This window comes from Myotis myotis, unplaced genomic scaffold, assembly GCF_014108235.1.
Source record: "Myotis myotis isolate mMyoMyo1 unplaced genomic scaffold, mMyoMyo1.p scaffold_m19_p_6, whole genome shotgun sequence".
Taxonomy (NCBI): domain Eukaryota; kingdom Metazoa; phylum Chordata; class Mammalia; order Chiroptera; family Vespertilionidae; genus Myotis; species Myotis myotis.
This window is the reverse complement of record NW_023416368.1, coordinates 48,637,000-48,654,555: the sequence shown is the minus strand read 5'-3', so window position 1 is coordinate 48,654,555 and position 17,556 is coordinate 48,637,000. Positions and strand designations below refer to the sequence as shown.

Here is a 17,556-nt window from a genome sequence, read left to right as displayed (position 1 = left end):
AATTCAGTGGAGGCTAGGGTGAGGCTGCAGATGCAGTTGGTCTTTGAGATTGAGACCTTTCTTCTTTTAAGGCTGTGAGGGAAGACCAGAAGGCAGATAAAGAGATGAGGGAGGCAAGGACTCTCCTCTGGAAAGTCCATGTTTTCTTTTCGATATATATTTATATTGATGTCAGAGAGGAAGGGAGAGGGAGAGAGAGATAGAAACATCGATGATGAGAGAGAATCATTGTTTGGCTGCCTCCTGCACGCCCCATACTGGGGATCGTGCCCGCAACCTGGGCATGTGCCCTGACTGGGAATTGAACTGTGACCTCCTGGTTTATAGGTTGACGCTCAACCACTGAGCCACGCCGGCCAGGCTGGAGAGTCCATGTTAATGATAAATGGAAAACCTCTCTCTACAAGTGTTCTCTCTCTCTCTCTCTCTCTCTCTCTCTCTCTCTCTCTCTCTCACACACACACACACACACACACATAGTGAATGATAGACAGAAATTTAATAATTCTTGCTTGGGCTGATTCTTTTCAAGAAGTTAATCTGAAAATGATTGCTATGACTGACTATTGTGGATTTAGGTAGGGAGAGAAAATCGTTTCCATTTTCTTGTTTAAGTTCCAGAGTTTTTAGGACTATTTTAATGCAATTCTTTGCCTACACAATATAGATTGTGGGGGACTAGCTATATTTCATGGAGACATGAGATCACTATCCCCCCTCCCTTTCTTTCTCTTACAAACCGATTTCTAAATGTTGAGTACATCCCAAGACTAGGATCTATAAAGTGGTCTTACAATTTTACCAGAACTGCCTACTAACCATATATCTTTAAGTAGCACTATACAAATAATAAAAAAATCTGCCAACTCTATGTTCAGTCATGTTTGGGGGCTCAGTGGACAATGTGTACATTTTATAAATTTTCTTCCAATATTATTTTGGTTTAGCCTGTTAGTAAATGCCAGGGGAAGAATAATGGGTGCTTTACAATCACCATAAAAAATACCCAGAATCCTTTAGTTTCACATTGATTGGGATGACAAGCCTTCATTCCTGCTCCGAATGCTGTTCCCACCTGGAGTTCAGGACTGAGAGCCAAAGCTAAAATGATGCTCTTTTCAGGCTTGTAATCTCAGGAAACACCAGAGATCCCAGAAACAGTCAGTTCAGGTTTATCTGAGGTTTGAACAGCCAGAGAGCCCCATCAGCAGAATGAATTTCAAAAAGTGCCGTCCTGTGATGAACAACTTTTATAATTGTCACCCACAGCTTGGAATAGTTCTGGAGGCTGGGCTGGTTGTCAAAGAGCGATCGGCCTTTGAATTCAATTTATTTCATTTGATTTTCTAGTTTTCTAAAAACATATCGAGTCCGGATTATTGAACCTTAGCCAGAATATTTGATGGGCAGAGACACTGACGTTCTAGCCATGTATGGATGCGGACAAAGGGAAAGTCCCGCCCTATTCTGTATCCTGCAGTGGCGACAGGGATGGTGAAAGTCCCTTCTTTAAAGTGAAGCTACTTGTTGTGAAAGGGGAAGGGAAGTATCTTGCCTACCTGCCTAACCACCCGAGTTCAATCACACAAAAATAATACCTGCCCAAGGGCTACCAAGGGTTAAATCCCAGCCCCTGAAGTGGCTGCAGTAACTGCTCCCTGGTCCAATTACCCGTGGAGAGCCCTGGAAGCCCAGTCTGGGTGGGAGGCCCTGCCCTACTTGCCTGAAGGGTGAGGTGGGAACAGGGCTTATTTAAAATCCCAGACACAGCCCTCTCTTCTGCCAGTTGTTATTTCCCATCCTCACCTCTGGACACTTCAGCACATTCACTGGAAACATCATCACAGGAGAACGCGGCTTTGACAGCAACCTTGCTGAAATTATTTATTTTCCCTGTTCTGGCTTGCACTTGAATACTTCTCCATCAACAGCACGTCTGATTGAGTTGGCATCACAAACCCTTTTGTATGCTATTCTTTTTTCCTTCAAGAAATATTAAAGTCTGAATCAAATTGGAATAGTGGCCTGGTAATGATCTCATTATATATAAATACAGAAGCGCGGGCAGGGGAGATAATGACTCCAAGACGCAGGTATGCAGCGCAGACCTATTATCTTCCCAGGAGCGCCCCCCACTCCACCCTCCTCCAGCTCCCCCACGACATCCCTTTAGTGTAGGGTTCAAGCTGCAGAAAACGGATGGCTGATTGAGGCTGGGAGGCGGGCTTTCTCTCCCCTTTCATGACATATGTGAGGAGATGAAAGGAACCTGGGCTGTGTGTTTACTCTTCCTTCGGGAGTTTCACATGTTCGGATTCCTCGGAAAGACTGAAAGGCAGAAGGAGAGACATTTGGTGCTGGCTGAAAACCATAGCCATTCTCAGTGTGAAGGTTCCTCGTTTGGTGAGGATAATCGTGATGAGGCAGTTCTGGGGATAGATGCTACTAAAAGATTTTAAAAAATAACAGGCCAGCCACCCAGTTTGAGTTCTTATAGAGCAAAAGAACACACCCAGATGGGGGCAGTAGGGTGGGGCCTGGGGTGGGAAAGGCCCTCCGAACGTGGCCTAGTTATGAGCCCCAGGCATCTCCTCTGGCCGCCAACGCATTTGCAACGAGTTTAGCAGCTCACAGAAGGCCACATATTGGCTTAGATTTCCAATATGGGCAGATCAACCCTGGCAAAATATTACTTCCTGTGATTAGCAGAAAAAAAGAAATTGGGTAAGAGAGAGGATAAACCATATTGCTCTCAATGTCCCTGTTAGATTCTAAAGGGGCATTTATTGAAGAGGGGTTGCCATCTGCCACCTTAGACCACAGGGAGGTGGCGTGGAGGGGAAATACTGGGCTGTTTCTTTTGGCATGAGGTTATAAGGTTTATTTTCCCCTTCTGATGCCCATTGTAAACACTATCAAATACAGAAAAACATTGTAGGCATCGTTATTGGACAAAAGGATGGAATGAGTGAGCAACAATATTTTGCCCCTAGTTAAAAGACTTTCAGGTGATGTATATGGTATGCTGTTGAGCAATGATAATAAATTCCTATTGACTGAGAGAGTATGGCCATAAAAATCTAAAGAAGCAAGGGTTAGTCAGACTAGACCAGGGGTGGGCAAACTTTTTGACTCGAGGGCCACAATGGGTTCTTAAACTGGACCGGAGGGCCGGAACAAAAGCATGGATGGAGTGTTTGTGTGAACTAATATAAATTCAAAGTAAACATCATTACATAAAAGGGTACGGTCTTTTTTTTTTTAGTTTTATTCATTTCAAACGGGCCACATCTGGCCCGCGGGCTGTAGTTTGCCCAAGGCTGGACTAGACGGGGGACCTGTGTGGCCTGAGGGGAGCCCCTGCTATCAGGTGGGATCATTCCAATTATGGGGACAAGCAGGACAACTGTCCTTGGCCATAATGGGATCCACACTCTGCACGTGCTGTTCGACACTGTTTTTCCTTAGTTTATTATGTGTTGACATTTGTAATGCTTTCGCCCCAGTGAAAGAATCTTCCTCCTCTCCCTCCAGTGCTGCAGGAACTGCTGGGATTTGGAAGGTTGTTTCCCCTACTTCTGCTCTGACTTCTTTGGGCCATGGCAACTGAGTATGAATTTAATTGTTTGCAGAAATTGACCCTCACAAGTCAGGGAGGTGGATAATATATCACAGATCATGGCTTGATGTCCAGTGGGAGAAGGATTGGTTTGTGGCTACAGGTATTTGGAGGCTGTGGAGGCAGGAGATTTACCTGGTAGACCAGAAGTCTCTGAAGGAATCCCTTATTTCCGCAGCCCTTTTGTATTTATTTAACTAGTTTTAATGGTGACTTCAGGATTCAGCCTGCCTTGTTTGGGAAACCACAGAATTATGAGTCACAATACAAACCACCTCTAATTTAGTAGGTGGATAAGAATAGGACATAAAAACACCACCACATGGAACAAATTTGGGGTTGGCGTCGTGTCTACTATTAGCTAGCCTTTCTGGGCCCAAGCTTCTTTTAAAAAACAAACTAATTGGACTGGATCAGAAGTTTGCAAACATTTTTTATAAAGGGCCAGATGTAAACATTTGAGGCTTTTTGAGCCATAGGGTCTCTGTTGTGACTACTCAATGCTGCTATTGTAACATGAAAGCAGCTGTAGACAACCTGTAACAAATGGGCATGGCTGTGTTCAAATCAACTTTTATTTACAAGAACACTTGTAACTAAAAATCAGGTGGGCCAGATTTAGGCTATTGCTGGAACCCTGGCCTAGCTGATGGCTATAGGCCCTTTCGGGCTAGGAAGTGTTATAGATTCTTTACATTCCACATTGATTTCAGCCTTGGAGTGTGGAGACATTTCTTTGGCTGTTCTCTTCTTGAGGAGGAGTATATAAAGAATGGCAATAGAAGTGTCCTGGAGAGGCACCAGGAGGGATTCCCTGCAATGTTCTGATTGAAATCGCAATGGGAGGAAGCCATTAAGTCAGGTGGGGAGAAAGGTTCCATTAATCAGAGATGGGTACTGCTGTTTTAGCTGGAGATCTGGCTATTAGCTCAGCAGGAAGCCGAGGAAGACGAGATGGGGTAGGCTGCAAACACAGCTTTCCCAAAGGCAGAATGCTGAAAACTTCTCTTTAGAACAAAATTTTTATGTCATTCCTTAGAATCCAAGGCATAGTCAAGAATGACATTTTGCTTGTTTTGGGAAACACAATCTAACATAGCACTCTAACAATCTAACACAGTCTAAGAAGCATAATAGTCAAACACAATTTAAACACAGATTGACTTTTGTCGAAGAAATACATATATATGTACACACACACACACACACACACACACACACACACACACCTTCATTTGAAAACTTTCCCATTTATTATTTTAATATCTTTGAATAACTGCATTTTCCCAGACATTAAAACAAACATACCGTCGCAGGACTCTTCCTGTTGCAAGTGACAGAGATGCCTTGCTCAAATTGACTTAAAGGGACCATGTGGGCTTAGAACAGTGCAGTTCAGGGGAATGCTGGCTTCATCTGAGATAGTGTATCAAATGAGGTGATTAGTTTCTTGTCGCTTTCATTTATGCCTTCCTCTGTGTATCAGTTTCATCTCCTGGCTGACTCCTTCCTGGGTAGTAGGGTGTTATCCTAAGCCTCACCTTCAAATGCAGCAAAGGAGTGAGCTGCTCTTCCCCCACCCCCTCAAAAGCCATAGCATAGTCTTTGCATATCTCCTAGGCCCTGATTGGGTTAGGTGCCCATTCCTAAGCCCATTTCTGCAGCCTTAACCAGTTAAGTCCCACTACACAGCTAAGAATGGTGGACGGAGGTTCTCCAAAGGAGAGTTGGATTGCATTTAGCAGGAAGAGGTGGATGGTTGTTGGGTAACAAACAACAGATGCCCTGCGCAATGATACTCTATAAATTTAAAAACACTTTAAGGCAATGATCCCATTTGATTTTACAACAATTTTATGGGAATATGTTTGTCAGTTCTTATTGTTTCCATTTTCAGATGAGAACACTAGAGCTCAAATCACATGACTGGTTCACATTTACCTAGTTTGCAAAAGAGATTGAATTAACTTTTCTGTCCCAGTGATGTGCCTTCTGACCACCGAACAAAACTCTCACCTCTCCTGTTTTGGACTAGATGTCTGTGGATTGAATTAGCATTTCGGCAGTCATGTCATAGTGATTTTATGACAAAGTTAGAGCCTCACTGATTTGTTACACAATTGCTGGTAAAATGTAATGCACCTTAAAGGGTTTTTTTGAACTTAAGTGCTTGGCTACATTTATTGCCATGATGTCTTGTATTAGGTTTCTGCCATTTGCTCTGACCTGGCCAAAACTTTGATTCATGTGAAATGTAAAATATTAATCATTTCTCCTGGCTTTATGCCATCTTCACGTCTAAGAAACGTACCCTATTTCATCTTTTAAAAAATTATTTATTTATTAAAAAATCTTTATTGTTGAAAGTGTTACATATATCTCCCTTCCTCCCCCGCCATTGACCCTTTCTAGCCTACCCCCACTCCAGGCCCTATTGCATCTTTTAAGTAATTGCTAAAAAAAAAGTTGAACAGTAAGATATATGTAATATTGAATAATTCCTGATTTTAATCTGGAATGATATCTCTACCTTTGGCTTGGCTCAATATTTTTGTAACTGATATGGATGGAGGCTAAACTGATGTATTAGAAATGTGAATCACTTCACAGATGGAATATGTCTTCTCATTTGACCTCCTGTCTCATATGAGCCAAATGATTGTCCTGGCATCAACACGGTAACTATGATTTTATGACCCCTCCCCCACCCATATCATTTATTTTGGATAGAGTTGGGGAAATTGTGGCTATCCAGTTAAATGTTAAATTCCTGCAATGAAAATAATAAGATAATCACAATGGTGACTGAGCGTTGGAATCTCTCAACATTTGGTAATAAATACAGCAGACAGTACACATTCCCCCAGTGACTTTCATCTTCTTTTGAAGATTAGCAATGAAAATTCTGCCACTCAAATGTAAGGGAAACAAAGATTTGGCCAGAAACATCATGTAGGACTTACGTGTCTTGGGCAGGAGGTGGTGGGTGGGACTGAGTTGTCTGCTGGTGGGATGGCAGTGAGGCTTTCTACACAAACATGCTCCCATCATCCAGCTTTGCTTTGGATTTATTAAAAAAACGTTACAGGAGGATGACTTTGTACTAGAATTAATTGTCATATCTTAAACAAGATGGAGAAACATTACTCCATTCAATTTCTCTAAAAAGACTCTTTGTGGGGTTGGTTTTAGTCCTGAGCAGGGAGGTGTGTCCTTTAGCCCCGTTTTGGGAAGGTGTGTGGAGGGGCCTGCAGAAGTCTCTGTGTCCCAGGTGATCATCTTGTCTCCAACAATGGCCAGAGCTCAGCTGTTTCTGGCTCTACCTACTTCTCCAGTCTCCGCTCCCTCTCCCCTAGCCCCACCTTAGATCCTGTAGAAATGCTGCCATTACTTAGTATTTCATACAATAAATTTTGCCTTCAAATTAATGAATGGGTTTCAAAGAAAATGAATGAAAGCTATTCTTTTCTTCCTTTTCCCATGAAGTGATTAGCTATTACGATCTGGGACACACTCTTTCTATGTAAAAGGAGAAGTACACCACCAGCAAACTCTGTCACCTTTCCCCAATCACACTCAGACAGGAGAAAACAGCAGCTGTTCTCTGCTCCGTGCTCTGAGCTGCCCCTCCGCTCCCAGGGCTTCTCATCCCCCCCCCCCCCCCCCTTCGCTACAGAACAGGTTATCCAGGTGATAATCAGCTAGAAAACGTTCCAGCCTCGTTTTAAGCCTCAGCCACACTGCACTGCTTAAAAGAGGTTAAATGCTCGAGTGAAGCTGTGCTTTCCACCCCGGGGCCACACAGCCCTAAGCTAGGCGATCCCGCCTCCCTCGCCCCCTCTCCACAAGGGACTGGACTCGGATGATTGAGGAAGCCTCAGCTCCCCAGCAGCTGCTGCCTTGTGCTTGGGAATTCAGTCCTCTCAAGGTAATTCCTCAGCTTAGGAAATACTTCTACAAGCTGAACAACAATAACAAAAAATAAAAAAGCTTCTAGCAGTGAATCTGGGTTTGATGCCGCCCACGCCAAGCAGGGTGATGGCAGGCTCGCTGCTCTCCACAGACACCAGCCTGGGGGTGGCGGGGAGCACTGTATCGTGTGAAGTAATTTTGTGGGCTCACTAGAAGATTCCCAGCTACTTCTAGAACACCACTCTCAATCTTCTTTCTCTTCTGAGGTCTGTCTAGATCCGCAATGACTTGGGGGCTGTCTGGGCCACACCTACGCTGCAAGTGGCCTGGCTTTGTGTGTACATCAGAGAGCAAAACGGCTTCTGTCTTCTCTTGGCCGGAGCTGCTCTCATTGCTTAGAGAGGCACGTTGGCCCTAAGGTTGGAGACCAAACTAGTAGTGAAAGGAGATGTGGAGTTCCGATGGATGTGGTAGCTCTCTCACCTCCGACAGGCTGGTGGAGATGGCCATCATCGTGGGCCAGAGCAGATGCGGAGACATTTCTTTTGATGCAGGAAAGTTGCTCAGAGATTTGCCTTAAGACCCTTAGATCATTATTCTCAAGCTGTAAACATTTCCCCTTCCTTCCCTTGCTTGCCCCCAAAGCTGCTCCTGTCCCCAGGGGCAGGAAGTCCCCAGTGGTGGCTGCAGGTGCTGCTGGGACAGTCCTCTGCCTCCTCACCACCGGCTTTGTTGTGGGAGGATTTGAGTGTCCTTGTAAAGCTTCAGCTCTGAGTTTCAGGATGTGTGTTGGGTAAGTGCACAATCCAGTAGTCACTGAACCCTTGATAATCTCTTATGCCCTGTAGAAGTACGTTTTTATTCATTCGTGTCTTCAGGAGGTAAGAAATAAAGCTATTCCGTTCTAGGCATACATTAGCATTTTTAACAATGCAGCGCAAAAAATGTAATTTAAATAAAACTGATTAGAATTTTGATAGGGCACCTAGGAACCTCTAAACAAATGCTGATCAGATAATGAGTGGAACGAGTCATTTATTTCAGTGGTTCAGCTATCTGTTCGATGATTGGGTCACAGTTTCACAAACATAAACGGTGACTGTTCATTAATTATTCACTTCTGGCTAGGTAATTGTCCAATTTAACTACAAACTGTGCGCTTATAGGCAAAGCCACAGAAGACAGCAGGGGGAAAAAGTAACAACCTAGATAAATATTTTCTTTTTGTAATAACATTCACTAATTCAAGGACTCAGAGAACGGGGAGCTATTGTTAGACTTTGGCCGTGGTCTTGTCTTTGTGCAATGGACTAAATTGCTCGCCATTTGTTAAGTAGGGATGAGGAAGCCCCAGAGTGCTGAGCTTTGCAAATTGGCGTTCAGCTGTGCAAGTTGGCATTCCGCCTGGCTCCGTAGGTGTCGCTTCTACCTTTGGGTCAGTGCGCAACGTGTTGTAAGTGGGACAGATAAGCTCCGGAACGCTATCCATTGAATCACTCATTTTTCTTCAGGTGCATCATCCTGGAAAATGTTCTGAATCCATCTGAAAGGCTTATTTGCAGGATCTTTCTCCTTTGATATTTTGGAGTCTTTTTTTAAAAATTTTATTAAGAAGATGAAAATGTTTTCCTCTTATTTCATGAGGTCGTCCAACTCACACCCAGGAAATTCTTGATGTGGCTGCTCCCCCATATATCATTAAATTCAGTGTTCTGGTTTGCTTATGGATGAACTTTCCTGGTAGTGGAAATTGGTAGTGGAAATTAGTTTATCAGCCCTGTTGTCTTGATGTCATCTTGATAGTAGGATGTCACTTTCTAGAATGCAGATTAGAAATTAAATTCCAAGAAAGGCAATAAGTTAAAACTTTTCCCTTAGGATAAAGCATTGCTTTAAAGGGAGAACCATGGGTTTATTACAGTTTTAACGTTGCCCTCCTTGCTGTGTGTGTTTTGTCTGGGCTGAATTTCCAGGGATGTGGCTCTACAAATGGTAATGCTGCTTTGAATGAGCACCTAATAACTGAGCAGGTGAGAGGCAAGGGCCACCACGCACCCGCGGCCTGATGGGCTAAGCTTGGCTTAGCAGTTTGTGTGAATGGCACTCGTCTTTATTTATGCCGCTGCCAGGAAAGAGGACATCATCCACCTTTGGGTAATGGCCAGGTGCAAAGCAAGCATCCGAGGCGGTACCCAGCGGAGGCATGTGCCTGGCTCATTACTGAATTAATAAAGCTGGGGACTAGGGAGGGCCCACGTGCAGGCAGTGGAGTGGGAAGCGTGTGCAGAGAATTACCCTCGTGCTGGAAAACAAGAGCAACTATCTCCGGGGAGAGTCTTTGTTGCCCAAACTCACTGTAGCGACGGGGAGGAAAAGGTGGAAGTTTGGCATTGCCGGAGGAATTGATAGCGGTCTGGCTCTATGTTTGCAAAATCCAACCATCATTGGAAATCCTATTCCTTCTAACAGGCCTCAGGCCATTTTACAGCTGAATAAACGAAGGCACAGAGAGGTGAAAAGAATCACTATACTCACAAAATAATTCCAAGGCCCAGGAGAAATAAGAACCAGTTGTTCACCTTAAAGCAATTTTAAACCGCCTAGGTTTATGCATATCCCTACACCTCATTTTTTTTTTTTTTTTTTTGGCTAGAGTAGGCTTTTAAAATTTTATTAAATTAAGGTGACATTGGTTAGTAAAATTATTTAGGTTTCAAGTGTACAATCCTATACTACTTTATCTGTGTGTTCACCACCCAAAGTCAAGTCTCCTCCTGTCTCCATATATATGCCCTTTACTACCCCCTCCTCCACCCCTTTCTCCCTCTGGTAAACACCATACTCTTGCCCACCTACACCTCTTTTTTAAAAAAAAGTAAAAAGGAATTAGATAACACTATTAGAGATGTCTTATATTCTAGAAATGATTTTGGTTCTAATGAATTTAGAAATATGCTAAGATAATTCACTACCTTGAAACAAACAAATGGCAAATGGATAAAGTACGGTGTTTGGGGTAATTTATTTTCTCTGGCTATGTTAACTCTTGAGCAATTAACTCGGTTATTTCCCTAATGTGAACACTGACTCTATTCTTACTAAAACAATTGATTGGACAATTGTTCTAGGGTGAGCATTTTACTTCATTTTTCCCTTCTCCTCCCCTTCTGCACATGCCTGGCTCTCTCCGTGAGAGCAATTTCAATGGCAGGAGGTCTATGTAGAGATTGTAAGCTCTCAGCAATCATAGCGAGGAGCTCTGGCTGTGCATTCATTCTCAGCAGATCTCCACCCATCTTTGGATTTTTATGCTGTGCTTGCTTCACTGAGAGCCACCTTGTAATGTCACCATTATTTTGGTGGGCACATTAGCGTCGATTGTTTCCCGAAGCAGCCTTCAGCGCCCCGGTAACCTCCACAGCTACCTTATCATAATATTGGAAAGCAATTTCTCCTGACTGCTGTGAGCCAACATCAGAAATCCAAAACGCTGCCATAGTCATTAAGTGATTTCCAATTAGTTAATTGGTTTCATGGGCTGCTTCTCTCTAAGCTGCACCTTCAGTGAAAGGCAGAGCCATCCATTTTTGAAAGAGGAAACTTCCTGGGGCCTTTGGGTTTTAAGATCCTAGAGCAGAGCACCCTTTGGAAGGAACTTCCCTCACCTCACTGGTCCCACAGAACAGAAGATGTTGTTATTGTTACAGAAAAGGATGGCATTTTGCTCCTGGCATTCCCCATTGTCTAGGGTTTATTTGCCCACTTGAACTTGGAGTCAAAGGGAGCGAGGCAGATGACCACAGAGCAGCCGGAACACGGAGACTTTCTAGGGAAGATTCCTGGGCCCCTGTGTTCTGCGCCCCATACCTGTGGGGCTGCTCAGGAATGCTGTATCAAACCCCACTGAGCAGGAGGGCAAAGTCCTTAGCCTGGTTCTGTGAGAAGCTGCTTTTTAGAAAGGGAATTGTATGCGGCCGTGAGTTTGACATGCTTGGCCTAGAGCAGTGATGGTGAACCTTTTGAGCTCGGCGTGTCAGCATTTTGAAAAACCCTAACTTAACTCTGGTGCTGTGTCACATATAGAAAAATTTTGATATTTGCTACCATAGTAAAACAAAGATGTATATTTTTGATATTTATTTTATATATTTAAATGCCATTTAACAAAGAAAAATCAACCAAAAAAAATGAGTTCGCGTGTCACCTCTGACACGCGTGTCATAGGTTCGCCATCACTGGGCTAGATCGTGGTTGAGTTAAACCTAGGTGAGCTGTTTTTAATTTGCAAGTCTCTAAATGGTTCAGGCTCAGCTTACTGGAATTTCTCTTAGTTCATGTCATAGGTTCGCCATCACTAGTCAACATGTGTGTTGTTAATGAGGGAAGGGGGAACATAATTTTTGAGCAATAATAGGATAAATAGTTACACATTAGGATAAATATTTACCCAATAGGGTAAATAGGGTAATAGTTACCTAATAGCATAACTCGGTCATCTATTTCCACGGTAGGGAATACTTGGCTTTAATAGAAAGCATACATAAAAAATGAATGCAAATGTTCTTCTCTATTAGACAAAGATGCAGTCAATCAAATATGAAGCATCAGAGTACAGTGTTTGAAAGCATGGAGTCTGGAGAGAAGCTACCTGGGTGGAAATCCTGACTGGCACCTTTCAGTTTCGTGACTTTGGATAAGTACTTGACCTCTCTGTGCCTTGGTCTCCTGGGAAACGGAGAGAACAGTAATACCATCCTCACAGGGTTATTTTAAAGAGTAAACAGGTGGTTACATTTCCCAAGTCCTTTAGAACCAGGTCTGATACATAGTTTGTTAAATAAACCAAATTTTATACTGTGCCGTGCTTTGAAAGATTCATCTTTTCTTCTCTCTGTTGAGAAAAACCGTCTCACCTTAGGGTTAGTTAATTACCTATGAGAATCAATACTTAGTAGATGAGATCCTGGCAGTCCACCCAGTCCGTCAGTCCATCTGTCAGTCCACGAAGTTCCCTGCCATCAGCTCTGTAGGACCATTTCTTTTCCCCAGACTCACTCAACCTGATCTTCTTTGTTAAAGGCCAGTGTTTATGTTCGAGAAGGAGAGAAGTAGATTCAGTTGGAAGGGTAGAGGAGGCAGTGATTGGAATACTGGGTCAGAAAGACAAAGAACTTCAGTGTGTGTGTGTGCGCGCGCATGCAAGTGAGAGAGAGAAATAGTGAGTGACAGAGACAAAGAGAGAGAGGACAGTCAGGTAGCAATAGAAAATCGTCGGTGTGAGTGGGAGAACACGCAGGGGAACATCGGCATGTTGCTGAGAAGAAAATCAGAGAAAAGAGGAATAAGGGAGGCGAAAAAGGGATCTGAGGGTCAGAGCCGACTGGCTCTGTGCCATCCTGTCTGCTGTAGAAGCAGTTGGTTCATCATTTCAGCAGCCTGGAGTCTTTTAGTAATGACGTTATGGATTAATATTTAAAACCAAATTAGATGTGTTTACAAAACAGCATCCACGCTGAATTGATAACAAGCTGACAAAGTGGGCCTCACAGTTGTCCCACTCTGTGCTGTGCTGTGTGTAGATGGAGCTCTGGGCTGTGCTGTGTGTAGATGGAGCTCTGGGCTGTGCTGTGTGTAGATGGAGCTCTGGGCTGTGCTGTGTGTAGATGGAGCTCTGGGCTGTGCTGTGTGTAGATGGAGCTCTGGGCTGTGCTGGGTGTAGATGGAGCTCTGGGCTGTGCTGTGTGTAGATGGAGCTCTGTGCTGTGCTGTGTGTAGATGGAGCTCTGGGCTGTGCTGGGTGTAGATGGAGCTCTGGGCTGTGCTGTGTGTAGATGGAGCTCTGGGCTGTGCTGGGTGTAGATGGAGCTCTGGGCTGTGCTGTGTGTAGATGGAGCTCTGGGCTGTGCTGTGTGTAGATGGAGCTCTGGGCTGTGCTGTGTGTAGATGGAGCTCTGGGCTGTGCTGTGTGTAGATGAAGCTCTGGGCTGTGCTGTGTGTAGATGGAGCTCTGGGCTGTGCTGTGTGTAGATGAAGCTCTGGGCTGTGCTGTTGTAGATGGAGCTCTGGGCTGTGCTGTGTGTAGATGGAGCTCTGGGCTGTGCTGTGTGTAGATGGAGCTCTGTGCTGTGCTGTGTGTAGATGGAGCTCTGGGCTGTGCTGCTGTAGATGGAGCTCTGGGCTGTGCTGTGTGTAGATGGAGCTCTGGGCTGTGCTGCTGTAGATGGAGCTCTGGGCTGTGCTGCTGTAGATGGAGCTCTGGGCTGTGCTGTGTGTAGATGGAGCTCTGGGCTGTGCTGTGTGTAGATGGAGCTCTGGGCTGTGCTGCTGTAGATGGAGCTCTGGGCTGTGCTGTTGTAGATGGAGCTCTGGGCTGTGCTGTGTGTAGATGGAGCTCTGTGCTGTGCTGTGTGTAGATGGAGCTCTGGGCTGTGCTGTGTGTAGATGGAGCTCTGGGCTGTGCTGTGTGTAGATGGAGCTCTGGGCTGTGCTGTGTGTAGATGGAGCTCTGGGCTGTGCTGCTGTAGATGGAGCTCTGGGCTGTGATGTTGTAGATGGAGCTCTGGGCTGTGCTGCTGTAGATGGAGCTCTGGTGTGTGCTGCTGTAGATGGAGCTCTGGGCTGTGCTGTGTGTAGATGGAGCTCTGTGCTGTGCTGTGTGTAGATGGAGCTCTGGGCTGTGCTGTGTGTAGATGGAGCTCTGGGCTGTGCTGTGTGTAGATGAAGCTCTGGGCTGTGCTGTGTGTAGATGGAGATCTGGGCTGTGCTGCTGTAGATGGAGCTCTGGGCTGTGATGTTGTAGATGGAGCTCTGGGCTGTGCTGTGTGTAGATGGAGCTCTGGGCTGTGCTGCTGTAGATGGAGCTCTGGGCTGTGATGTTGTAGATGGAGCTCTGGGCTGTGCTGCTGTAGATGGAGCTCTGGGCTGTGCTGCTGTAGATGGAGCTCTGGGCTGTGCTGCTGTAGATGGAGCTCTGGGCTGTGCTGCTGTAGATGGAGCTCTGGGCTGTGCTGGGTGTAGATGAAGCTCTGGGCTGTGCTGTGTGTAGATGGAGCTCTGGGCTGTGCTGCTGTAGATGGAGCTCTGGGCTGTGCTGTGTGTAGATGGAGCTCTGGGCTGTGCTGCTGTAGATGGAGCTCTGGGCTGTGCTGGGTGTAGATGGAGCTCTGTGCTGTGCTGTGTGTAGATGGAGCTCTGGGCTGTGCTGTGTGTAGATGGAGCTCTGGGCTGTGCTGTGTGTAGATGGAGCTCTGGGCTGTGCTGCTGTAGATGGAGCTCTGGGCTGTGCTGTTGTAGATGGAGCTCTGGGCTGTGCTGTGTGTAGATGGAGCTCTGTGCTGTGCTGTGTGTAGATGGAGCTCTGGGCTGTGCTGCTGTAGATGGAGCTCTGGGCTGTGATGTTGTAGATGGAGCTCTGGGCTGTGCTGCTGTAGATGGAGCTCTGGGCTGTGCTGCTGTAGATGGAGCTCTGGGCTGTGCTGCTGTAGATGGAGCTCTGGGCTGTGCTGGGTGTAGATGAAGCTCTGGGCTGTGCTGTGTGTAGATGGAGCTCTGGGCTGTGCTGCTGTAGATGGAGCTCTGGGCTGTGCTGTGTGTAGATGGAGCTCTGGGCTGTGCTGCTGTAGATGGAGCTCTGGGCTGTGCTGGGTGTAGATGGAGCTCTGTGCTGTGCTGTGTGTAGATGAAGCTCTGGGCTGTGCTGTGTTTAGATGGAGCTCTGGGCTGTGCTGTGTGTAGATGGAGCTCTGGGCTGTGCTGCTGTAGATGGAGCTCTGGGCTGTGATGTTGTAGATGGAGCTCTGGGCTGTGCTGCTGTAGATGGAGCTCTGGGTTGTGCTGTGTGTAGATGGAGCTCTGGGCTGTGCTGTGTGTAGATGGAGCTCTGGGCTGTGCTGTGTGTAGATGGAGCTCTGGGCTGTGCTGCTGTAGATGGAGCTCTGGGCTGTGCTGTGTGTAGATGGAGCTCTGTGCTGTGCTGTGTGTAGATGGAGCTCTGGGCTGTGCTGGGTGTAGATGGAGCTCTGGGCTGTGCTGTGTGTAGATGAAGCTCTGGGCTGTGCTGTGTGTAGATGGAGCTCTGGGCTGTGCTGCTGTAGATGGAGCTCTGGGCTGTGATGTTGTAGATGGAGCTCTGGGCTGTGCTGCTTTAGATGGAGCTCTGGGCTGTGCTGCTGTAGATGGAGCTCTGGGCTGTGCTGCTGTAGATGGAGCTCTGTGCTGTGCTGTGTGTAGATGGAGCTCTGGGCTGTGCTGTGTGTAGATGGAGCTCTGGGCTGTGCTGCTGTAGATGAAGCTCTGGGCTGTGCTGTGTGTAGATGGAGCTCTGGGCTGTGCTGCTGTAGATGGAGCTCTGGGCTGTGCTGTGTGTAGATGGAGCTCTGGGCTGTGCTGCTGTAGATGGAGCTCTGGGCTGTGCTGGGTATAGATGGAGCTCTGTGCTGTGCTGTGTGTAGATGAAGCTCTGGGCTGTGCTGTGTGTAGATGGAGCTCTGGGCTGTGCTGTGTGTAGATGGAGCTCTGTGCTGTGCTGTGTGTAGATGGAGCTCTGGGCTGTGCTGTGTGTAGATGGAGCTCTGGGCTGTGCTGGGTGTAGATGGAGCTCTGGGCTGTGCTGGGTGTAGATGGAGCTCTGGGCTGTGCTGGGTGTAGATGGGCCTGGTGTTTGTTGATGTGGGTAAAGCTGCAGCTGCCCCTTCTTTGGTGTTTTTCCCTAAGGGTCATGCCTTTAGGTACTATGCTGATGGGCACAAGGAATGCATTCACAAGCACACATATACTGGCCTTGATAGGAATTCTGTCAGGAATTTTTCTGCTTTTGGGGTGTGTTTAAAAAACTTTATTTAAAAGTTTCCTTGTGTAGCACATCCATTCCAGTTGAAACCATAGTAAATTATGAAATCCCATAATTAATAGGATTTGGGACTGTGTGCTTTGAATGTGAATCAGTTTCAGGGATGATGAGTTCTCCTGCCTCCTCCCCCAGTACCCCCTTCACAGCCTGGTTGTTCAGAGAGGGAGACACTTTTATCCCCGTTTTATGGAGTAGAACACAGTATTTTCTATGCGCATATATATATTTTTTAGAACAGGAGCTGCTCTTTTGAGTTGTTAATTAGTATAAAGGACAGAGGCATCAAAGGGAATGCCGCCTGGTCCTATCTAAAGAGAGCTGTGCGTCTTTCCTGTAATGAAGTTTATTGATACTTATTTCTATGGTCCATGAAGATAGTTAGGACTCGATAAATATTAAATCAATCAGCCAGATAACCTCTCTCTGCCCTCGAGGAACATAGAATCTACTGAAACAAGATGAATATCACATACTTTTATTTTCTTAACATTCTTTTGCCTTCTATTTATGGGAAACTAAACCTCAAGCATTCCCACCAGGGAGCCTGGAGAGGTTTGGGATATTAGACACTTACATTCATTTACACTTACATTCATTTACAAGCCAACGAGAAGATTTGGTTGGAGCTATTATTTCAGTAATAAAAATGTGCTTGTGAAATGGCTCCTTTATAAAAAAGAGTTAAGTGCTAAAATGACACGGAGCTGAAGACAGCCTGGCTGCTGGTGGTGAGCCAGGAGTGTGCACTGTGTCTCCTGAGGGGCAGGAGCAGGGAGTGAGGACACGGGGACAGGACTTTGCCATCTGTTAACCACAGGATTTAAAGCCACAATTCAATTACATGGGATTCCATGCTAATATTCCCCTTGTTAAGTGGCTTTTCCATTGCAGAAGGTGGCAGGATTCCGCCGTAGCGTCAACGTGTGTTGCTACGTGTGTTGGGGCATATGTGGGATATTTTAATCTCTGGGTATTATTTATATTGAGAGAGGAGCACCTTGGGGGACTGGAGATGCATTAACCACACACACTGAACGGGTGATCTTTTACCTCCAGGGAGGCTGCATGTGGCTGTTTGGGCTCCCGTGGCCCTGGGCGAGCTCTTGACTTCCTCCTGACCTGCAGTAAGCCTGCTCTCCAGCTCAGGACGTGTTAGAAATAGACAAAATGCACTTGT

At 45.8% G+C, this 17,556-nt stretch overlaps 1 long non-coding RNA gene across 1 annotated transcript in view; it reads left to right on the top strand.

Moving 5' to 3' along the window:
• Positions 1-17,556, top strand: part of LOC118658858 — a 229,271-nt gene that overhangs the window by 98,108 nt on the left and 113,607 nt on the right. The gene's annotated exons all lie outside the window — the stretch shown is intronic.